General features: G+C 36.2%; 1 non-coding gene across 1 annotated transcript; it reads right to left on the bottom strand.

The window, feature by feature from the left end:
- Positions 1–18,697: 18,697 nt before the first annotated feature.
- On the bottom strand, positions 18,698–18,804 carry LOC116139177. The gene has a single exon (XR_004129414.1). It is a non-coding gene; the product is annotated as a small nucleolar RNA R71 (small nucleolar RNA).
- Positions 18,805–26,191: the final 7,387 nt, after the last annotated feature.

The following is a 26,191-nucleotide window of genomic DNA, read 5'->3' as shown; positions in this document are numbered from 1 at the left end:
ATTGGCTATGAAGAAACCTTTCGCTAGTTACCATGATTAAATCCATCCGGATGATGCTTCCAATGCTGCATATCATGACTATGAGTTTTGGCAAATGGGTGTCAAAACTGCTTTCCTGAACAGAAACTGGGGAGGATGTGTATATAACACAACCTGATGGTTTCGTTCTTGATAGTCAAGCTAATAAGGTATGCAAGTTGCGATATCCATTTATGGACTCAAGCAAGCTTCAATGAGCTGGAACATTCGTTGATGAAGCTGTAAAAGAATTCGGTTTTATCAAGAATGAAGATGAGCCCTGTGTTTACAAGAAAGTGAGTGGAAGCGCAGTAGCATCATGTGTGATGTCGATGACATACTTCTGATCGGAATGATATACCGAACTTGCAGTCGGTAAAGACTTGGTTATCCAAATGCTTCTCCATGAAGGACTTAAGGGAAACAGCCTACATCCTTGGAATAAAGATCTATCGTGATAGATCGTGTAGGTTGCTCAAACTAAGTCAAAGTACATAGACAACGTACTAAACACATGCAGTATAGAAAAATATCCAAGAAGGGATTCTTCTGAGGCATATGATGTCTATCTCTGTAAGATATGTGTCTTTAACCACACAATGAGAGAGATAGAATGAAGAGGATCCCACATGCTTTAGCAAGTGGATCCATCTTGTATGCTCAGATGTAATCTAATGTGCATTCAGCACTTGTAGTGGATATCAGTCAGGCTCAAGTGAGCAATATGTTACGTATTAGATTGATATCTTATGTGCATTCCGCACTAGTAAAGATCAACTAAATCGAAGTGAATGACACTGGATGAGTGTCAATGGACATTCTTAAGTACTTGAAAAAGGCTTAAGATATATATTATGGATTATGGAGGAAAGATGAGCTCACTGTAAGAGAATATAGTGACGCTATTTCCAAATGGGAAAGAATGATTATAGTTCGCAATTTGGGATTACACAATTTTGTCTCAATGAACTGTAGTGAGCTGGAAGAGCTCGAATCAGTGTACTACAGCGATTCTACAATTGATGCTAAGTGTAACGCATTATTTAATGCAGCGTGTAGGCGGCTTGGATCAAGAAGTTCATTACTAAACTTGACGTGATTTCAAGCATTGCTAATCCAGTATAGTTGTACTGCGATAACAATGGAGCCATTGTTATGGCTGAGGAATCATGGTCTCACCAGTAATCCAAACACTTACTAGTTGATTCAATTGATCTGAGGATCGATAAGAAAGGGAATGTGCAGATTTGCAAAATACTTACCAACCCACTATTAAAGTTTCTGTTGTAGCAGAAGCATGATGGGCACTTGGGTCATTCAACGTTGAGTGCATGAATGACTGGCTATAGTGTAGGCACTGGGTCATTCAATGAGTGCATGAATGATTGGTTATAGTGCAAGGGAGATTGTTGGAGTAGGTGCCCTAGAGCCAATCAATATTGTGAAATTGACTCTTTGTAATAATGTTCATTAATCAATAAAAGGCAATTTTATTCTATATCACGTAAATCATTATTATTGCAATATGTATTGAATATGTTTAGAATGGTAGAACCGTGACGAGGGTATCAAGTGTTTCAAATCTTGATAGTGGAACCCTATGAGCACATATGGTGGCCATCCTAGAAACGTCCGTAGCCCTAATATTATTCGAAGTAAGGGACATATAATACGGTAAGACTATCATAGTGTTGAACGACCCTGTCGAAAGGCAATGACTGATCTCACTTGTCAAGGTTGTTGGTGACAACCTGGTGCAACACATGGGTGCTGTTTTAGGCGATTACACCACACCAAGTTCCTAGACTGACCCACCAAAGGATTCCATATGGATGGTAACCCCAGTGTCTATGGAACAAATCCTCAATGAATGGTGGTGCATGTGATCCTTAGACTTGAGATATCAGAGCGCCTTGTGCACCAATTGGTATAGTTGAGCACTAGCCTAACGCAGTTCTTTTCAGAGTTGTCAATACGGTGGTGATTGGCTACATCAAGGGTGTATCAAGACTATGGTGGATTGACAGAGGATTTATCACTCCGCGGTATGGGAGAAAGGTATCTCACGGCGCAATGTATATGGCAATGACACTAAAACTGTGGCCACAGTGGGATTGAGTTGTTGCTCTATCCAGTTTATAATACGGGTCATTGGTCCAGAAACTGAATAAATAATATCGAGAGTAACCGAAGGTTGATGCTATTTCTATGCTTCGTCTCGTCGAGATAACGTATGATGAAAGGATCGAATTGCACGGTAACCATATCATTGACAGGTATCTACTTTGCTAAATCCGAATCTATCGGGTGGCCATGATGCTTGTTAGGGGCCAATCGTGGTCTGTGTATTAGTAAGACGATTAATTGGTGTTAATCGCTATACTCTACACTGCCGATATGATGAGGAGCCTATGAGTCCACACATAGAAGTAAATTAAGATCCAAGAAGAAAGAAGAGCGTTTGTCTTAGGCAAAAGGGTATTTTGGTAATTTCACAGTGCAATAAATTTGTTGAGGTCGTAGCCTTTATTTAATTTGTTAGAAAAATTAAATAAAGTGAAACTACGTTTAAATGTGTGTTCGCACATATTAAAATATATTCATTATTGTTAATGTTAATATATATTTAAATATATATTAATTGATTTTAATTGAGATAATGATGGAAAATAAAATAAATCAAATTCGGAGTGTTTGGCAACATGGGCGTTGGGTTGGAGCCCAAGCCTATTCCGTATAGGATTAGGGCAAATTGTTTTTACTATAAAAAGAAAGTGTGTGATTTTTCATTAAGATTTTTTCTTTGAAAAACAAAACACACAGCCCCCATTTTACACTCCCACGGCAGAATCCAATTTTTTCCTAAAATCAATTCATTGATTTGTCTTCTTGATTCTAAGGCTAAGGAGGATCTAGGAAATCCCTCCTTAGTTCTTTGAGATTGTCTTCGTGTGGACTAGCAGGTTTAATCCTACACATTGGATCAGTAGAAAACATTGTCGACAAATTTGGAGGAGCAACGTGCGTTTGTTTCTCTTAACTCATGTTTAATATTTCTGCAGATTCTTTTATGATAAAATTGTAAAATTATGCCCTTGATCTTGGCTCATGTAAACGATCCTGTTATATATTTGTTTCCGTGCGTGATACGGACCGTTTTCTAACATTTCTTCCAAAATCCTTAACCAATTTGTCCACCACATCTACACTAAAACATGAATCCGTCAGCTGGAAACTTTATCCCCTCAAAGACATTGAAAGTTACTGTTTCATCTTGAACTCTCAACAGTAACTTTCCTTCCTGCACTCAATAAGTGCTCTCCCGTGGCTAAGAATGGTCGGCCTAAATCAGAGGAATTTCATTATCCTCTCCAGTCCAACACCACAAAATCTACTGGAAAAATTATCTTGCCCACCTTCGCCAATCATCCTCTATATCCCCTCGGGTGTTTTATTAACCATCCGCTAGTGCAAAGACAGGTCGTTGGCTCACTTCACAATTCCCAATCTCCTGAAAATAGAAAAAGGCATCAAATTAAACTAGCTCCTAGATCACACAAAACACAATCAAAAGTGATATCTCCTATTATACAAGGAATAGTAAAACTCCTGGATCTTTTAGCTTGGGGTAACTTTTCTAGAGGATGGCACTGCACTCTCGTGAGCATCACCGTTTCCTCATCTTCTAACTTCTTTTGTTCGATAGGATTTCCTTAAGGAACTTCGCATAACTCGACATCTGCTGCAATGCATCTGCAAAAGGAGTGTAATATGCAATATTTAAAATTTTCAATAAACTTCGAAAATTGCTTATCCTGATTCTTTTCTTCAATCTCTGAGGAAAAGGCATGGGTGGGGTGTGATGTGCCAACTCTGGTGGTATCTTGGGAAATGGCAATTTTTCTTCTCTTTTGCCTTTCATCCTTTCTTTTTCTCTTCCTCCAAACACTTGGTTTCTCTTCAGCAACATCTCTACCTCAACTCCTCATCAGAATCTTCTTTCCGATTGCTCAACCTCCTTGGTAGCTTGCTCTACCTTTTCCAAAACTGTCCACTTCTTAAAATGATGGCATTGTCTTGCTCACGTGGGTTAGTCACCGTGTTGCTTGGTAAAGAACCTTGAGGTCTCTCATTTAGCCACGGCCAATTGGCCCATTTGTACCTTAAGATTCCGAATAGACGCCTCTTGATTTTCAAAATTAGTCCTCGTCTCATTCATGAAACCCGTGGTTCTCTGCATGAATTTTCAAACATGTCTTCCAACTTTGTTACTCTTCCATCTCCCGGTTGATTATTCACCCCTAATTGGTTTGTTGGCAATGTTCTTTGATTCCATTGACTATTTTGCTGGTTCTGATTGCCTAAGCCAGATTTGGATGATTTCTCACCTCGGATGTATGTGTGGAGTACGGGTTATTTGGTTGCCTCTGTCCCTGCCAAGTAGTTCACTTGCTCTGTTGATGAAGATGACGAAGCAAATGTGTTCCCAACTTGACCATTGCTGCTCACATGGTTTCCTGCACAAAAACACAAGTTAGTTGAGGTGCTTGAATAAAGTTTACGCTACTAGTTCCAACTGTTTCTGAAGTGCAGTTAGTTGGGCTGAGATGGCTGTAAAGGCATCAACTTCGTGAAGACCCGAAGATTTTCTTGGTGTTGCTCTCTCATTTGGTCTTTATAATTGTGCTTGCCAAAACCTCAAGCAACTCATAGGCCTCTTCTGGTGTCTTGTTTTGCAAGGGGTTCCTGAAGCTGCATCCACCATGGTTTGTACGTTACCATCAGTCCATTGTAAAATGTTGGACTTGAAGCCAAACTGGCAAGCCATGGTGTGGGCATTTCTCATCAACTCCTTGTATCTTCCCAAGCCTCATACAATGACTTGGACTCATCTGTGTAGAAATGATGTGATATCATTTCTCAATTTTGCTGATTTAGCTGGAGGAAAGAACTTGTAAGGAATTTTTGTGCTAGACATTCCAAGTTGTGAAGTTCCCGGTGGTAGTGCCATTAACCACCCCTTGGCTTATTCCCCAAGAGAATGGGATAACCTCAACCTAATGGCATCATCCGACACTCCTTCGACTTGAAGGTGTCACAAATTTCTAAGAAATTTGCAATATGCTGATTCGGATCTTCCTTCAAAATCACATAAATCTAACCGACTGCTGGATGTCTAGATGATTGCCGGCTTGATCTCGAAGTGTGTGCTTGCACCGTAGGTCTAGTAATACTCGACCCACTACCATTCATGTGGGAACTGAAAATTCCTAGTGTCCTGTTTTCTGGTTCTGCCATTTCAACAACTATTTCTTCTGTTCTACATTTCTTCTGCTTACAACAAATCCTCCCTTTCTCTTTCTCTCTCTGGTACGGTCGGTCTGATGGTCTCTCAATCTCAAGATCAACAGGAACCACTGGTAGACGTCTCGCTCTTCGCATAAACTACAAAAACAAAAATGAAGGAAAGTGAGATCACAAACCAATTGAAAATTAAAAACGAAAATAAAACAAATAATGATAAAAACAAAAAAAATAAAAACTCCAATCTAGCTAACTATAGAAAGACTCAATGTTAACTTAAAACAGTCCTCGGCAACGGCGCCAAAAACTTGATGCGTGTTTCCTACAACATGCAATATATAGCAAGTATACTAATCACTCAAGTAATAAAGTGATCAGTGAGTATCGTTCCCACGAGGACTGCTAGCTAACCACTAAATATCCTACTGTTCTTAAGTTGGAGCAATCGACTTCTTTGGATTGATGAGAGCTATTTCTAATTAAAATTGAACAATAAATTTTAAACTAAAATTAATTATGAATGCAAGATGAAAAATACAAATAGTAATCAATTTAAGTAAAACGGGTAGGGTTTTGACTTCATTCAGATTTTATTGGTTAAACCTAAAAATTAAACTACATTCACATTCATATGCATTAGTTGTAAATCGAACTCACTAAGGTGTTAAACGTACCTTCTCAGGCTATGTTTTCCTATTCTTCCTTATCAACTTTCCGCACCCAACAATTTGAAAGTTAACAATTCCAAACTCATTAAGCATAAGAATCCTACAATGATTTCATTAATTCTTGAATCTATCTCTAGCATCCAATACTATAATGGTGATTACCCAAGAAGCCTAACATGATTCATCTCTCAATCTCATCATGTTAATCACATAAAGCATTAAAACTCAGAGCAAACACACAATCAAAGCATAATCATATGAACATGAAACAATCAATCACTTAACCCATTAAAATCTGAATTACAATCAAAACCCTAACCCAAAACGGGTTAGTTCATAGCTAAATTAACACTACAAATATGAAAAACGATAATATCCAAGTTCAACATAATGAAAACTAAGAGAAAGGACAAGAAATCTCCCCAAATGATGAATCCCTTGGTTCAAAATCGAATCTTCACCCTTCTAATCGCTAAAAATCAAAGAAAATGTAAAAGCTGCTAAACCTACTTCCTGGACGACCCTGGACAAAAAGGCTAAGTGTTTCTTTTATACCTCACCCAAAATCCTAAGAAAAACATGCACAAAGTAAAATTGTGTGTTTCACAAAACTGGAATTTACGGCCGTCGCTGCGGTGAAGAAGAAATTTCGCCGCGGCAAAGAACCAACAGATCTGGTGCGTGACTAGCTCACTTCGCCGCGGCGAAGCTTCTTGAAAAGCTCTAAAATTATAGAACTGCCACTCTGCTTGCATCTTCGCTCGATTCTTCGATTCTCTGTACTCTCCCTTTAGAACAAGCCTCATCGTGCTTTATCCTGCTTCAGAACTCTCCTAACTTCTAAGATCCGCTAACTTCTGAGTCAAAAATTTCCAATTTTGTCCTTATTTGCTCAAAATGTCCATTTTAACCTGAAACACGAAATGTAAAGAATTAAGCAACAATCCAGGTCAAAATGCACTAGAAGTACTTGAAATCCGATTAAAAAGTCTAATGAAAATTGTATAATCCACGGATTATCAGATTCCATATGGATGGTAACCCCAGTGTCTATGGAACAAATCCTCTAACGAATGGTGTTGCATGTGATCCTTAGACTTGAGATCACCGGAGCGTCTTGTGCACCGATTGGTGTAGTTTGGCACTGGCCTAATGTAGTTATATTCAGAGCTGTCAATACGGTGGTGATTGGCTGCATTAAGGAGTGTATCAAGACTATGGTGGATAGACAGAGGATTCATCACTCCCGGGTACGGGAGAAGTTATCTCACGGCGCAATTTAGTAAATGGCAATGACACTAAAACTGTGGCCACGGTGGGATTGAGTTGTTGCTCTATCCAGTTTATACTACAGGTAATTGGTCTAGTAACTGAATACATAATATCGAGAGTAACCGAGGTTGACACTATTTCTATGCCACGATCTCGTCGAGATAATGAATGATGAAAGGATTGGATTGTACGCTAACCATATTTTTGACAGGTAGCTGCTTCACTGAATCCGAATCTATCGGGTGGCCATGATGCCTTGTTGGGGGCCAATCTTGGTCTGTGTGTAGTGAGACGATTAATTGGTGTTAATCGCGATACTACACACTGCCAGTATGATAAGGAGCCTATGGGTCACACACATAAAAGATAATTTAAGAACCAGTTTATAAGAAGGGTGTTTTCGTCTTTTCAGATGAAAGGGTATTTTGGTAATTTTACAGTACAATTAAATTTATTGAGGACGTAGCCCTTATTTAATTTGTTAATTAAAATTAAATAAGTGAAATAATATTTAAATATGTTTTCGCATATATTTAAATGAATTATTGTTATTGTTAAATGTTAATATATGAAATATATATATGAATTTAATTTAATTGAAAAATAACAATAATAATTATTAAAATATCTAAAGGGGCTGTTTGGATACAAGGGGTGTTTGGGTTGGAGTCCAATCCTATTCCATGATGGAATAGGGCAAAGTGTGCACTATATAAGTGCAACGCTTTGTGAATTATTCAATTAATTCATTTCAATCATTAAAACAAAAATTCCAACCCTTTTCTCTTCTCTCCCACGCCAAAATGCTTTTGCTTGAAACAAAGTTTGATTGATTTCTTTTGGTTATTAAAGACTAAAAAGGATCTAGCAAATCCCTCTTTAGTTCGTTAGAGTTATATTCGTGTGGACTACATTGGTTCGATCCTACACTTGGGTCGGTAGCAAAATCCGTTCAAAGACAAACTTGGAGGAGTCTCCAAACGTGGGTATGATTTCTAAACTTCAAACTAATTTTTTTGCAGATTCTTTCATAATGTATAAACTATAATTTTGTGCCCTGATCTTGGTTCTAAGGAACGATCTATCATGTAAATTATTTTTGTTTTCCGCTGCCATAGATGATCGTTTCCTAACAAGAAACATGGTTAAACTTTCACGCTTACTCTCACTTCACTATTGCAAAAGGGTTAACTTTTTTTTATTTTTCTTTTTCCTTTTGTTTACATTTGTACATTGGGGACAATGTAGATTTTAGGTTGGGGGTAAAGGAAGTTTCTTCCCAAAAATTTTGAATTTATGGATTTATGAGAAATTTATTTTTTATTTTTGTGTTCTATTTTGAATTTTGGTTATATTCTTAGATTAATTTATATGTCTGTGATAGGAATGTAAGTGCAATAACATGTAACATGTAGAGGACATTAATTTTTGCCTTTAATTATGGATGATTGTGAATGTTAATGACATTTAGTTTGAGACCCTAGCGGTTTGTGGATTGAAAGTGGTTAAGTTTACTTACTTAGAGACATTTTATGTGTGAAGTTTTCATGGACATTTTTATTGTCATTGCTGGTTAAACCCTTTGAGCTTTTTAAACACAATTTGACCTTGTTTTTCTTTCTTTGAACTTAATTTTTACCCTACCCTAATTATGAGCCTGAACCACAATCTTACCTATTTTATCTTTAAGAGACTTAATTGTAATTCAAGCTTATTATGAGTGTTGGTGAGGAAGTGTAGTTTTGCCACAACCCAGGTTTATGCGAAGCAATTGGTTGGGGGTTGTGGAGTGCTTGTAAGATCAAGGTGGGGATGTGTGTGTTTTTTCTACTTTCCTTTTATTCTAAGATCTGGAAAAAAAAAATTGATGAAAGAAAAAATGGAAGAAAAGAAAAGTGGGCATTGAAAAGCATTATGAAAATGTGAAAATTATGCAAATGGGTATATTTTAGTGTCGCAAAGAAAGAGCTCAATAAATGTTGGGAAGCTACCGAGTGAAAAAGGGAAGTGTTTTTGTATGATAATAATAAGAATGAATGAAGATTAAGTCTCTTAATTTGATTTTTGTTAAACTCCCTTTCCGTTCTTTCATGATCCCATACCTAGCCTAACATTACAACCTATACAAAGACCTATTGTCATGACCGGGGGCTATCCTCTATCTCGCCATCTTCGGCTCAAGGGCTTTCCCCGTGCGTCAAATATGACCAAGGTATTGTCCGCTATGGGTCCTTCTGGCCATGCCTCCTTCGGACCCTCATGGCTTTGCTTCACTTCGTGGTCTTTTTTCCACCTTGCGAACGCCTCTCCCATGACTTAAACCTTGGACTTATACCTTGGCCAAGTAACATGAGTAACATAAAACCATGTAGAGGACATTAATGGTTTGTAGACTAATGGTTTGTGGTTGTATGGATGTTCTAGGGTCGATAAGGAAAATGGAATTGACTTTTGTATTGTCTATGAGTTAAGGCGATTTTTAATTATTCTATTTGCCTTGTGTATATGCGATTTTTTAGACAGCTTTATGAATTGATCCAAGAATTTTTGTTAGTTTTTGTTCTTTTTATGTTTATTTTTATATTTTGGAGTTTAGGTTAGGTTTAGAGTGGATGTTTGTGGGTATCATCTCACGAGACTATAACTCGTACAACTAAGGCTGCCTAGGGGTTTAAAGGCTTGTTGCACACGCTAAATGCAATCGTGTCAATCTACGAAAGTGACTAAGAATAGTTTAGATATAGGTTTTAATTGTTTGTTTTATTTTCATGCTTAAAGACTTGTTTTATCGCTTAGTTTGCTAGGGAATAGCAAGAAGCTGGTTGGGGGTTGTGATAAGAGCTTGAAAATACATATTTTGTTAGTGATTCAATTGGATTATTTGTGGAAAACTGTGTTTTTATTGTGAAATTTTTAATTATTTCATAAATACCTTTTATGGGATCACGGGGTGTATTTTGAGTATTTTTAAGTTATAAATGATATTTTAATGAAGAAGAATGATGTCGATGGTACAAGAATCGGAATTGAAATGAGGAAGTTATGATGCGTTGAAGATGAGACTTAAAACCTGAAAATTCTTCAAGATGAGCATGCTTCGATGTTTTGGTCATAACTTAAGCTGTAGAAATTAGAATTCGATGATTCTTGTGGAGTTGGAAAGATTATTCAGAGAGCTACAATGTTTGTGTTATGACTTTTCCAAATTCTGAAGATTCAAGACTCGTGGGACAGAAAGAACTATCACTGCAGCGATTGTTTATGTCGCTGCCGCGATGGATTCCGGGCCTGTTTGGGTTATTTTATTTTCCTAGTCCAAGTTTGAATTGTTTAAGGCATTTAATTCTTTCCTCATTAACCTCCAAACCCTATAACTATAAATATGGGTCTTTATTTAGTTTTTAGAGAGATTAGAGAAGGAGAAAGGGCAGTTACTATTTTGGAGATAAGAATTCTTGCAGTTTTCGTTCACCAATTAGAGAAGTTTTCTATTTTCTTTCTTGAACTCATGTTATTGAATACAATGGTTGTTTTTATTAATGCAATTATGAACTAAATTTCTTTTCTAGGGCTGAAGATGTAGCCCAATTTATGAATATGTGTTGATTTTATTGTTGTTAACTTTAATTGAGCATTAATTCTAAGTTTTATCATTGTGTTTAATGCTTTCAATTCTTATGGATCCGAGAGTTGAATGATATCATGGGTTGGGTTGAGATCGATAGATGAAACCTAATTGGTCTAAGGTAATAAAACCATAGATTGAGCGAACGCTAAAGATAGGTTACCGCAATCTGTGAGGCTCTGGTAAATTCCATAGAACTTAATGATCTTTTAACTTTTAAATCCAACTTAGAGATATTTTGAGTTGTTGCTTAAGAGTTAATTTGCTAATTGTTAAGAGAAAGTTAGTGAAATATTAGGGAATTTGGTCTTTAGAATAAGCTTAACGAGGTTAGCAATAATTGTCAATCCATAGGATTAAATTGGTGTGAAATTTGTGCCATAGGTTTAGTCATATTGATCTTTTTACCAAAGTATTAATATAATTCTGCTTTTGTTTTATTTCTAATTTGTTCTATTTTTCATTAAATCATTCTTAAATTTTGTTTTATCAAATAGTAATAAAATAGATTAGTTTGGTACTTGGTAAGTAGTTCTCTTGGGATTTGACACTTGTTTACTCGAGCTTTACTACTTGCGCAATTTCGTACACTTGTGAATAGCCTGTCACCCGCCCTCCCTCTCCAAGAATATTTACCATATTTGGGTTTCACAAATAGAATATTGCTATCTTTTATACTAACTCTTTAACTATGGTTATCTTAACTAAACCTACTAACTAACTATAATTAACTTTGTCTTCAAAGTCAGTAGCTTTTTTCAATCTTCATTCATCATCCTCCCTTAAGCTAGCAAGGCAAAATAGGGAAAAAGCCTTGACTTAGCATGCTTAGCAACTCATCAGTTGTTGTAGCAGACCCAATAGTAGTAGTAGCATAAACCGAATTCAGTAGCAATAGATCAAATTAAAACCAACAACTCAGTAGCAACAACATAGTGGCAATAACAACATCGCAATAACATCAATATTGCAATAACATCAACCACATTTCAACATCAAAAGCTCAACAAAGTAACAAATAGTAGAACATCAGTCATTCCCAACAGCATCACAACACCATCAACATCAACATCAACATATCAAAAGCTTAGCATGATACCAGTAGTAGCAAGAAATAGTAGAATATTAGTCATTAGCAACAACATCAACATCAACATCAAACCTAGATATCTTTATTCAACATCTTCCCTCAAGCTAAATACAGGAGAAGCCTTGATTTGCTTGTTGCAAAAAGTGCCAAACTAAGTAACAAGAATAGGTTTGGTAAAGATATCAACAAGCTGTTGATCAAAAGAAATATATTGGATTGCTAGAACTTTATTGATAATCTTTTTGTTAGATAAAATGTATATTAATCTCTATATGTTTGGTTCGAGCATGTTGGACAAGATTAGAGGCCAACGAAAAAATACTCACATTATCACACCAAAGAACCGAGTTGGGATTCATCAAAGAAACACCAATCTCTTGAAATATCTGATGCAACCAAATCACTTCAGTAACAGCCAGAGCAAGTGAGCGATACTCTTATTCAACTGATGAACATGTGGCAACATGTTTCTTTGAACTCCACTGGATCAACTTTCCACCAAGATAAATGCAATAACCGCTAGTGAAGCAATGATCAACAAGCTTGTTCACCTAGTCAACATCTGTGTAGCCTTTAATCATGAGAGGAATCGCAACATTTGAGATATCGAATCAATCTTGCCAATGGAGAAGAGTATGAGCTTGTAAATACTTAATTTATTTACAAAGGTAATATCAGGTCTTGTGATGGTAAAATACTAAAGAGGACCAATGGTTTTTCTGTATAAAGTAGGGACAACAAAACAACTCACTATCATTCATAGCCAATTTACAACTGGAAACCATTGGAGTGGAGAAATCATGAGTCGCAGAATGATTAATTTTCTGAACTAAATTTTTAATATACTTTGCTTGAGTCAGAAAAAGACCAAATTGATCATGATAAGATTCGATCCCTAAAAAATAACTTAGAGACCCAACAGTTGTAAAAGAAAATTTACTATTCAGATCAGTAATAAGCTGATGATCATCTCTAGTGACTAAGATGTCATCCACGTAAATGAGCTAGTAAATGACATGACCTAAATCTAAGAAATAAAACAAACTAGTGTCAGAAATTAAATTCCAAAAACCCCATTCCGGTAAGGCACATTTGAGCTTGTTAAACCAAGCGCGAGAAGCCTATTTTAGACCACATAGTGCCTTAGACAACTTGTATACATATCCGGGACAAGCTTGATCAAACAACCCAATCGGTTGATTCATGTAAACCACCTCTTACAGGTCACCATTTAGGAAGGCATTGTTGACATCAAGTTGCTAAATATCCCATTGGTGGGTAACAACCAAGGTAAGAATAACTCTCACAGTAATAGGTTTAATCACAGGGCTAAAGGTTTTATCAAAATCCAATCCGAGTTTTTGTTGAAACCTTTTGGCAACAAGTCGGGCCTTGCATCTTTGTACCGAACCATTAACATTATACTTGACTTTGAACACCAATTTATTAGAAACAACATGCATATTGGAGAAGCGAGGGACTAAAACCCAAGTCCTATTTTTCTACAATGCATCAAGTTCAACAGCCATGGCAGCCAACCAATAAGGAGAAACAAGGGCTTCAGATATAGAATTGGGCTCATACAAAGTGGACGCAAAGATAGTAGAGGCGGAAGAGGAACAATGGGCAGCTTGAGACCTTGTCTTCATTGTAGGAACTCGTTGAGTAATAGGAGGAGAAATATTGAGTTCAATATGAAATAGGATTTCAAGAGGAGAACAAGCACTAGATAACGAAAGAGGTGAAAAGTCAAATGAGCAAAGGGGTGAGACTAACGACTTATTTAAACTTTCTAATGGAACATGCGACTCATTTTGATATGGGAAGAAGATGGAGATGTAGGAAGAGGATTGGTTAAAACTCTAGGTAAAATAAACCTTACACAAAAACGAGGTAAATATAGACCATAAAGAAATAGACAAAGGATGTGTGTCAACTAAAGAAAAAGATAACTCTGGACTTTGATTAGGAAAAGAATTAGAAAAAGGAAAATATTGCTCATTGAATGAGACACTTTTCACTATGTAGACTCGATCAAGAGAATGCAGACATATGTATCCTTTATGAAGAAAGCTATAGCCAACGAAGACATAACGAGAGGTATGAAAGGCAAACTTATGACGATTATAAGGATTAAGGTAAGGATAACAGGCACACCCGAATACTTTTAAAAAGGAATAATTTGGTTTTTGGTTGAAGAGTACCTTAAATGGAAACAAGTGCTGTAGAATGGTAGTGGGCAAACAATTAATAAGGAAGGCTAGAGTCTGAAAAGCATTCCACCAGTATTTTAGTGGCATAGAAGCCTAAGCCAACAATGTTAACCCCATTTCAACAAGATGATGGTGCTTTCTCTCGGCCTTACCATTCTACTGATGGGCATATCGACAAGACAATTGGAAGAGAATACCACGCTACTTCAGATAAGGAAAAAGAGCTTGATATTCCCCGTCGATATCTGATTAAAGATACTTTAATGGTGCATTGAGCTGATGCTCAGCCATAACATGAAACTCCATAAATGCCAACTTTGTCTCGGACTTGGCTTTCAGGGGATAAATCTGGGTAAAGTTACTAAAGTCATTTATAAAATGTACATAATATTTACATCCTTCAATAGAAGCAATCAAGGTTGGTCCCCAAACATCCTAATGAACCAAGTCTAATAGAGTCGTACTCTTGTGAAGTGAAGCAAGAAAGGTAGTTTGACATTGTTTGGCAAAACAAAAGAAATCAAATAATGGAATGGACTGAAAATTAAAAGGAACAAGTGTTTTATCAAATTGAGACAACACTATATGAAATACATTTGCATGGGGATGACCCAATCTTTAATGCCACAAATCACCAATTTTATTGCTTTGTAATTAAAAAGAGGATATATACAAAAGCATTAGCAGTAATAAAGCTAAAAGTACACCATTTATTTTCTAAAAGACAAGACTAATATACAAGATGAATTGCAGGACTGAACTTCGAATTGGTAGACTATGCAAGGGACAATAGAGCTAGAGAAATAGCAAACTGCTCATCAAGAGACACCATGGGAAGCTATAGGTAATACGGCCCGTCTTTAAGACATCCTTATTGAAGAGTTGCCTTGGTACTCTTGTGCTTAACAAGACAATAACCAGAAGAAAACTCAATTATAATGGGATTATCTTGAACAAGGTGAAATACACTAATAAGATTCTTAGTAATCCTTGGAACAACTAACACCCTTTGCAAGAGTAAAGCATCACAAGAATGAGTGCAAGATAAAGATCCTGAACCAATACCAACAATATCAAGTAATTGACCATTACCTATAACCAACTTCTCAGAGCCTTTGTATTCACCATGAACTGAAAGCGACTGAACATGAACAATGATATGATCAGAAGCACCACTGTCTAAGTACCAAGAGCTATCAACAACTGTGGCTAATAAAGCTAGGAAGGTAGAAGAAGGACTTGTCACTTGCTAATAGGATGTTGATGGTGCTTGTTGACAAGAAACTAGCATTGGCTGATAAGTTTGTGGATACTGAGAAGAACCTTGCTGATAGATTGGTATTAATTGAGACTAATGGGAAGTAGCCAGAGAGGGAGATATAAATGCTTAAGGATCACTTCGTGGACCAGATTGCTTAGACGATTGAAAGGATGGTGGTGGCAATGCGGCTCGACTTGGTTAAGGACCTTGAAATCTTATGTCAAAACGATGATAACATTACATGACAACATAACTAGTCTTGCCACATAGCTGACAAATAGGCTTCTTGCAACCAGAACTTGTTTTAACACGACCTCTGCCTCCATGAGGGACAAACTGATTTCCAGAAAATTGAGGAGCGAGCTGTTGGTGAGATGATAAACCACCAAAGGAAGACTGATAAGCATCAGCATAGAACGCTGACGAAAGCAAACTGGAACTCTAGAGATCAACAAAATATATGGCCGTTTGATCAACAAGTCTATTCTCATAAGCTTGAAGTTCAAACTCAACCTCCTCTAGTGTAAACGACTCACACCTAGAAGTAAGTGAAGTCAAATTGAGAACCACAACATTGAACTCAGGAACAAGACCATTGAGAATATATAGAATTAGCTTAGAATCGAAAATATTAGTTCTTGAAGTTGAAATCATATTAGCAGCATCCTTCATCTTCTGAATATAATCATGCACAAACATGGATCATTTAGTAGTAGTCTGGAGAAGATTTTTTTGATGCATGATTTGCGACTTTGCTTGAGTCAAATTCATCTTATATGTAACAAAAGTAAAATTTGTATGACCAAGAGGCTCATCGTGTCGTTCTGAAGATGTTTGAAGCTTTTTTTGAACAAATATAGTGTTTGGTTGTCGAGAATCTAATGGAAAATTTTTCATTAACTCTTATACCATAAAGAAGTTTGTGATTTGACTTTGAAGAGAGATTTTATTAATTTTCAACTTGCTTAACAATAGAATATTGTTGTCTTTTTATACAAACTCCCTAACTATGGTTATCTTAACTAAAGCTACTAACTTACTCTAATTAACTTTGTATTCAAAGTCAACAGCTTGTTTCAATCATCATTCAACTCCAACATCTAACCAATAAAGAAATTAACATTAAGAGAAAATAAAAAAAAGGTGGCTACAATCAATCTCACCATCTCGATGCCTTTCAAGAACTATTAGCAACACTAAATTCACTAATAATCCTAATGATTATATTGTTTTTCTTACAAACTTAGTAGGATTTTTAATATTTCTCATTGGGTTCTGGCTTGAATTGTTACTTAATTTGGTCTACTTTATGTTTTAGGCCTAAATCCTATTTTGGAGAGAAACAGTGCAAAATTGAGCTCAATGACCCAGTTTTGATCGTTGTTGAAAGATCGGAGAAGTTCCGAGGCTGATTGGAAGCACCCTTGAAGCTTGATCTGACCAAAAACAAAGAAGAGTGAAGATTCAAGTGAAAAGACAAGCGGAGGGTAGTTCCGTAAATTCACGCCTCAAAGACAAAACTTTGTCACGGCAAGGTTTTTACTTCACTGTGGCGAAGTATGCCCTGGAATGTTTAAGTCATGATTTTGTTCTACTTCGCTGCGACAAAGAAAAAGCTTCGCCACAGCGAAAACTGCGATTTTATGTTTTATAAAAACAATGTATTTTCCTTTTATAGCTATTGGCCCTAAGGTTTTTGGCTAATATTTAAAGAAACGTTAGCCCATTTTTTAGAGGAGGTCAACATTTTAGGAAATAGAGAGAGGAGAAGAAGATTGGAAGAATTTGGGTCTCCAAATTAGAGAAGATTTCTTTTCCCTTTCTTCTTTTATGATGTTGAACTCTGACTTCTTTATGTATTTGATGTTTCTTTTCATTTTGTACATGAACTAACTCGTTTTGGGGTTAGGGTTTTGATGGATCTTAGTTTACAAAAGACTTAATCTATAATATCTTGTTGTTTTTAGGTTCTATTGCATGGATTAAGTGTTTATCTTTGTTCTTAATGCATTTGATTTCGGGTTCTTGATTCAAATGAATGTTGAGCATGATGAGACTAAGAAGTGATTGATGTGTTAGCTTCTTGAGATAAACACCATAGATTGAGCAAAAACTAGAGATAGACAAACGTGATCTATGAAATCTTTATAGGATTCCACTTACTTAAGGGACTTTGAACTATTGAACTTTATTTTGCCGAGTGTGGAAGTTAATAGGGATAGGTAGGGAAATATAGCCTAAGAAGGTATATTTTACAACTTAGGGTGTCTGATTTGTAATCCTTGCATGTGAATTTGAGGATAATAGAATTATTGGGTTAAGTTGGAGTAACTTGGTGAAATCAAACCCTAACCTCTCTTCTTGAATTGAAATTCATTATTGAATTACTTTTGTTGTGTTAATTTTAGTAGTCTATTATATTTTGTTTTAATTTAGTTTTAATTAGCTCCCGCAAATCCAATATTTTTTGTGTTCTTCAATTAGTTATAAAATTGGGGAAATCGGACTTAGCACTCAGTTCTCGTGGGAACAATACTGTATTCATCATTTTATTACTTTTTGTGACTAGTGCACTTGCTACATATGCATGTTTATGAAATCACACATCAAGTTTTTGGTGCCATTGCCAGGGATTGATTTTGTGTTAATAATGAAGTTTTCTAGTTTTTGCTAACTTGAAGTTTAATTTTCAGTTTCACCTTTTTAGTTTAATTTTTGTTTGCTTGTGATCTCACACTCTTTTTCTTTCCTTTGTGGTTTATGCAAAAAGAAAGAAATCATCCTATGGTCTCTATTGATCCAAAGATTGAAATAATAGCAAGAAGACTCATCAGAGAGAGAAGAGAAAGAGAGGCGAGACTCATTGAGATGGCTAAAAATAGAACCTTGAGGGAGTTTTCACTTCTGCAAGTTGATGGTTGTAGTCCAAGCATAACGAGACCACCTCTTAAGGCTAATAACTGTGAGATAAAGTCAACTATAATCCAGATGATCCAACAATCAGCACAGTTTGGGGGAGATTCGAAAGATGATCCTAATCTACACATAGCCAACTTCTTGGAAATCTGTGACACATTCAAGCACAACGGGGTAACAGATGATGCTATTAGGTTGCAACTGTTTCCATTCTCATTGAGAGATAAGGCAAAAGGATGGCTAATGTCATTACCTGTTGGAACCATCACAACATGGAATGATCTACCGCAAAAGTTCCTCTACAAGTATTACCCCCCAACTCTTTTAACAAAAATGAGAAATGACATCACCTCATTTGTACAAGGTGACCATGAATTATTGTATGAAGCATGGGAGAGATACAAGGAAATGTTGAGGAAGTGTCCACACCATTGTTTGCCTGTCTAGATGCAAGTCCAAACGTTCTGTTTGGGTTTGCTACCAAATGTTCAAACAATGGTAGATGCAGCAGCTGGGGGAGCTTTACTAAACAAGACACCGGTGGAAGCTCAATAATTACTTGAAGTTTTAGCAAGTAACAACTACAAAGACTGGATGAGAGAATGGTGCCAAAGAAGTCTATGGGTATTCATGAAGTTGATGCTTACATTGGCTTTTTAGCCCAACATGCCGCTCTTCAGAAACAAATAGGAGGTATGTATATTAATTCTATTCAAACACCTCAAGTAACATGTGATTTTTGTGCAGGTAACCATGCAAGCATTAACTACCAAGTGGAGAACACCTTTGCCTCATCATCATCATCATCATTAGAGCAAGTCAACTATTTGGCTAGGAATCAGAGACAGCAGAACAATCCATTCTCCAACACCTACAATCCTGGTTGGAGAAATCACCCAAACTTGTCCTAGAGCAATCAAAGTAATCAATTAAATCAAAGGACGATGGCAAATTTTCAACCAGGGGTAAATTTTCAACCAATTGAACAAAAAGTGTCAAAATTGGAGGATATGTTCGAGAAATTCATGCAAGAAACCACAGGTTTTATGAATGAGATGCGGTCAAATTTTAGAAATCAAGGAGTGTCTATTCGAAACTTGGAGATGCAATTGGGTAAAATTTTGGAAAATTGAATGAGAGAGCTCAAGGTTCTTTACCAAGTAATACTGTGACAAATCCACGTAAATAAGCAAATGTCATAACTTTAAGAAGTGGAAAATTCTTAGAAGAAGTTGAACCAAAAAGGAAGGATGAGAACCCGCTAGAGAAGAAGGAAGAATTTGAGGAAGAAGTCGATGAAGAGATCATTGTTGAAGAGAAGCCAACAAGTCCAAGAAAAAAAGATCCAAAGAAGGAGAAGATACCGAAGACAAGGAAGGAAAAATTGCCATTTCCTGAAATACCACCAGAGTTGGCACACCACACTCCTCCAGTTCCTTTCCCTCAGAGATTAAGGAAGCAAAATTAGGATAAGTAGTTTATTAAATTTCTTGATGTTTTCAAAAAACTGTATATTAACATTCCTTTTACAAATGCCTTGCAGCAAATGCCGAGTTATGCTAAGTTCCTGAAGGAAATTCTTTCAAACAAGAGGAAGCTAGAAGAGGAAGAAACAATTATGCTCACAGAGGAATGTAGTACCATTTTGCAGAAGAAGTTACCACAAAGCTCAAAGATGTAGGGAGTTTCACAATCCCTTGTGTTATAGGAGATGTTACATTTGATAGAGTTTTGTGTGAGTTAGGTGCAAGTGTAATATTCTCCCTAGCTAGTAATTCTTTGAGAAATATATAACAAAATCCACTAAATAACTTTTGAAAACATATATACATATATGTATATAATGTAAAATCCGAAAGCTCTAATTTTCATTCATATAAATATATACACAAAATAACTGATATCCTTTAATAAGTACAAAACAGTCTTGGACAATGCCGCCAAACTCCTCTGCTTCCTGACGTCCCCCCCAACTGTAATTAATCTAGTACCTGCAAAATAGTAAAATAACGGAATGAGCACTAATTGCTCAGTAAGTAAACCAAACTGGACTACTATTTTTCCTCCGTTACTCATATTCTGACTTTCCTTTTCTCACTTTAATTTTTTATGATATGCTGCATTCGTTTCTAATATTTTGCATTCTTTTATGATATTCTGCATTCTTTTATGATATTCTGCATTCTTTTCTGATATTATGATTTGCTACTTACCAATGTGCAAAGACAATTTATAAAATTGTACATCGTCGAGTACATAAGAATACTAAATCATGTAAGTAGCATAACACATATGCAGAATAATAGACTTTTCTAAGAAAAGAACTTTCTTTTCTTTTCTATTTTCTCTCTCTTATGTTATATCTCTTTCTTTTCTTTTATGTTTCTCTTTCTTATACTGTTTTTGTTTCTTATTCTGTTTCTCTTTCTTTTCTTTTCTATTCTAGTTTGCCGATCTAACTAGGTTGAGGCATGGATTTGAAACCCAGGCCATGTGAGTGTATACTGGGTACAATCCTCATCTACATGCATTACTGACGGACAGTACTAATTTTGTTCTGCTATGCTGAGGCCGCTCACTGATGGCGACGTGCATGTAGGTATTTTCTACTGGGTACAATCCTCATCCACATACACTGCTGACGGACTGTACAGATTTTGTTCTGCTATGCTGAGGCCGCTCACTGATGGCGGCGTGCATGTGGGAATTTCTGCATCTCTGTCACTCACCAGTTCCCTATCGCAACAACCTTATAACATAACATGTTGTAGAGAGGGAATAAAGAGATACTATACACATTTCTAAATGAATTTCCAAGCTATGGAAATTCTACACTTGCATTATTTAACAGATGAGAAAATATACATATTTGCATGTTAGCTTTAAAAGAATCCATAACCATTTTCTTTCTTTCTTTTCTCATTCTTTGCTAACATTTTCTTTAATATTCTCATTTACCAAATCAATGTTATATATAAATAAATCATATGCATAATATATGCATGATCAAGCCCATTCTTTGATATTCTTTCCAAGTTCACATCCACAAACTTGAAAACTCATTATGGCATAATGATATGTCATGACATATTCTACCATTCTCTACTATCACAAATACCATATCAAAGTAACACTTTAACATGCAATTCTTTTCTAACACTTTCATGTGTTATTCAAGAAGTAGTAAAGGTTCAAGCAACTTGAACCAAGCACTAAGGGCCATCTCTCTCATTGAACTAACATGACCAAGTGATAGTCTAAATTTTGGCATAACAATATGAACTCTTGAATACTAAAATTTACACTTGGTTAAGCCCAACATAACCTTTCTACTTCAATTCTTGCCTTTCTCTAACCCTTTCTTCAATAGGGTTTATCCAACTCATGCATGCATTTTCTCTTTGGATTTTCATCAAACAATTCATATGCACATGCAACTACTAAGTTGGCTACACTTCCACATCTCTCTAAATCCACCAAAATTTGAGCAAAAACTCACTAATTATAGCCATAAACCTGGTCGATTTCAACAAATCTCAACACTTCAAAATTTCAACACTAATTCTTCCATAATTCCACCAATTCATCACATACTCAAGCACTGCTTCTCATGGCTGGAAATTATACATCATTCAACATCAAAAACAGCCAACAATTCTCACATACAAACATGCAAGAATCATTCTACACAAGTCTTGCTCAAATCAAGGCTAAAATTGGGTTTACTTATCTTGAATGTGTGATATAACCCCCTTTTTGCTAAAAGTCTCTTCCTCTTGGACCTTTGGATGCTTAAGGATTGAAAATCTACAAAAAAATCCAAGCCAGTCCTATGATTTCCCTTTGGAATTTGGTGAAGAAATTTGAGAGAAAAAGGGGTGAGGGTGGCGTGTACAAGGGCTGAAATATGGTTAGGGTTTCTTCTAATGAAACTTTATATCTAATAATATATCCATGCATTCCCATTTAGCCCTTGCACTTTCTATGAAATCCCATCTATATCCTTTAGTCAATTACCAAAATACCCTCATTTCTATTATCTTCTTCACATTATTTTGCTTCTTTTCACTCCCCACTTTTTCATCTAATTAGGAGTGAAAAGACCATTTTACCCCTAATGAAGTTTTAAGGAATTTTCTTCACATTTGTCTAAGGTAACATCAAAGAAATCCAACTAAGGGTATTAGGGCATAAATAAAATTACGTACCTTGATGTAGGTGTTATAGCAAGCATAAATCTAATGTCTTTTTTCTGTTTTCAAGAAATTAGGGATTGGTGAAGTGAAGTCTACAATGGTTTCTCTTCAGCTTGCAGGTCAATCGATCAAGCACCTACGGGGTATTATTGAAGATGTGCTAGTCATAGTGGATAAATTCATTTTTCCTACAGACTTTGTTGTATTGGATATGGAGGAAGACAAAGAGATACCGCTCATTTTGGGAAGACCATTCCTTGCTACAAGAAGAACTTTAATTGTTGTACAAGAAGGAAAATTGATTTTAAGGGTCCAAGATGAAATGGTAACTTTTAATGTGTTCAAGGCCATGAAATTTCCATTGGAAATAAAGTCATGTTTCGGGGTTGATGTGGTTGATAGAGTAGTAAAAGACACATTTGAAGAGATCAATCCTCAACTACCTCTTGAAGCATGCATTTCCCAATCCAAAACTACCAAGGAAGATAGGTCGAAGAAGAATGAGTGTGCTAGGTATTTGGAAGCACTTCAACTGATAAACACCATCCAAGATCCAGAATTTGAAGACTTGGACATGAGTAAGGAGAAGGGCAAAGCAAAGTTAGAAGAACCTCCCAAGCTTGAATTGAAGCCCTTACCATCTTATCTCAAGTATGTGTATCTTGGTGAATCTGATTCTTTTCCAATGATCATCAATGCAAACTTAAGTAAATTGGAGGAACAAAAATTGATACGGGTGTTGAGAGAGCACAAGTCTGCAATTGGATGGACCATTTCAGATATAAAGGGCATTTCTCCATCTCTTTGTATTCACAAGATCCTTATGGAAGATGATATCAAGCCAAGAGTGCAACCACAACGACGTTTGAACCCTTCTATGAAGGAAGTGGTAAGGAAAGAGGTGGTAAAGCTCTTAGACGTGGGAATCATCTATCCCATTTTAGATAGTCCTTGGGAGAGTCTTGTACAAGTGGTTCCAAAGAAATGCAGCATCACAGTGATGAAAAACGAAAGCAATGAATTGATCCCAACTAGGATAGTCATGGGCTGGAGGTGTGTATTGATTATAGGAAACTGAATGAAGCAACAGGGAAAGATCATTTTCCGCTACCATTCATTGATCAGATGTTGGAAAGACTAGCGGGACACGCCTATTACTGTTTCCTAGATGGCTACTCAAGGTATAACCAGATTCCCATTGCATTTGAAAACCAAGAAAAGACTATGTTTACTTGTCCATATGGTACATTTGCATATAAGAGGATGCCCTTTGGGTTGTGTAATGCACCGGCCACCTTTCAGTGATGCATGATGTCCATATTTAGTGATATGGTGGAACAGTTTCTTGAAGTGTTTGATGAGAATGAAAAATGTCATATTTACCCCCCTTAATGTCTAGTATTTTATACTTATTTTTTGCCTAAATGTACTCATTATTATTCTATTTTGATTTAGGATGCAAATGGAGGCGTTAAATGCAAAACGAAACTAATTAGGTGAATTCGGATAGTTTCAACATCACTTCGTAATCTAGGCATAACTCTCTCATCCTAGCTCCGATTGAGATGATTCAAAATGATATGGATCTAAAACAAAGAGGTATACAACTTTCATGTTTTAAGTTTGGAGATATACTCGCTGCATCAAGGTTGTAATCGGGCTTGAAGTTGATGCACCTGCATTGCTGACGTTTTGGAACATTCTGCCTTGTCATGCAAGTCAAATAGGCAGTTTATTATTGGAAGTTTTGAAGACCTATTGCACGCAAGTTACAGTTGAAAACACCACTTTCCTATTTTATATTAGGACTTTATTTTATTTTCAATTAATCAGATTAGGATAAATGTTATTTTAGGATATTAGAATATTTTTAGGAGATTTAGTAGATTAAAAAGATTTGAATTGGATATTTTAAAGGGGGGAGAGAGATCAGACAGAATTAAACACACATGCCTCTCCTTCTCCTCTTCTTGAACTTCTTTTGAGTTTTTCATGATAGCCATGAGCGGCTAAATTTCCATAACTTTGTCGAAGGAAACAGAGGCCTCGAAATCAATAAAACTATGAGATCTAATCTGTTTTTTTTTTTTTTTTTTTTTTTTTTTTTTTTTTTTTTTTTTTTTTTTTTAGGTGTTCAATATAGTTTTGAGTATTGGATGTTCTTCTATGCCTATTTTCATGATTGTTTCATTTATTTACTAGGAGGCCTACTAGTTTATTATTTGTTGCAATCTATTGCTAATTAGATATCAAATCCGTAATTGTTTGATCCCCTAATTTGTGAGTAACTAAGAGTTAAGAATTTGCTGCATCAGGAATTATAAATCTTAAGAAGAACACTTGACTGAATTAAATACAACCGCTTGTGCTTGTGTTGTTCAGCTCATCGATCTCTCTAGTTCTTAAGGCTGCCACTAGATACCTTTAGCGCTTGTCTTGGGTTGTTTAATAGTAAGATTAATTGATTGCTTGTTTCCTAATTAACTGTAACTAAGGAGAGATAGAAAAATAGTTTCCAACGTGAATACTCAAAAACAATTGATATATACTTGCATCGATGATCAGTTGTAAAATTCCAATGGTGCTGTTGACTTAGACCAAGGTTTATTATTTGATTGATTTCGATAATTTGAATTGTTTTTCCTGAAATTGTCCACCCACCCCCCCCCCCCCCCCCCCCCCCCGCCCGCCCCGCCCACGCCCAGCCTTGTTCACATAACATAAAACTCGGCTAGACACTCTCCGTGGGAACGATCCTTACTCACACTACTACATGTGTTTTTAGGTTTAAATTTTGGTTGCCTGCGACAGCACACCAGTGTTCATGGACGATTTCTCTATTTTTGGCTCTTTTTTTATAATTGTCTTTCTAACCTTTCTCTTGTTTTGCAACAATGTCAAGACACTAACCTAGTGTTGAACTAGGAGAAGTGTCACTTTATGGTTCAAGACGGCATAGTTCTTTAAGATCATATTTCAAGGGAGGGAATTGAAGTGGATCGAGCCAAAACTAAAGTGATTGAAAAGTTGCCACCTACAACAAATGTCAAATCTATCCAGAGTTTCTTGGGACATCCGGGGTGCTATAAAAGATTCATCAAGGATTTCTCTAAGATTTCTCTTTGCACTTTGTTACTTAAAGATGCACCTTTTGATTTTAATGATGATTGCATGCATGCCTTTCGAACTCTTAAGCAATTATTAGTATCTGCACCTATTATTATGGTTCCCAATTGGGAACTTCCATTTGAATTAATGTGTGATGCTAGTGATTATGCGATAAGTGTAGTCTTAGGTCAAAGAAAGAATAAAATTTTGCATGTGATACAGTATGCCGATAGAACATTAACTGATGCACAATTGAATTACACTACCACTAAAAAAGAGCTTTTGGTAGTTGTTTATGCATTTAACAAATTTCGCTCTTATTTGCTAGATGCCAAGGTCATTGTCTACATGGATCATTCAGCACTCAAGCATCTTCTGGTAAAGCAAAAAGCAAAACTGAGACTTATCCGATGGATTCTACTCCTTCAAGAATTTGATTTGGAAATCTGGGATAAGAAATGGTCGGAGAATGTGGTGGCAGATCACTTGTTAAGACTTAAGCAACTGGAAAAAGAGGATT

The sequence above is a fragment of the Pistacia vera genome, unplaced genomic scaffold (assembly GCF_008641045.1).
Source record: "Pistacia vera cultivar Batoury unplaced genomic scaffold, PisVer_v2 Contig347, whole genome shotgun sequence".
In the NCBI taxonomy this organism is placed as follows: Eukaryota; Viridiplantae; Streptophyta; class Magnoliopsida; order Sapindales; family Anacardiaceae; genus Pistacia; species Pistacia vera.
Note: the sequence above shows the minus strand (reverse complement) of the source record. Positions and strands in the feature narration are given on the sequence as shown.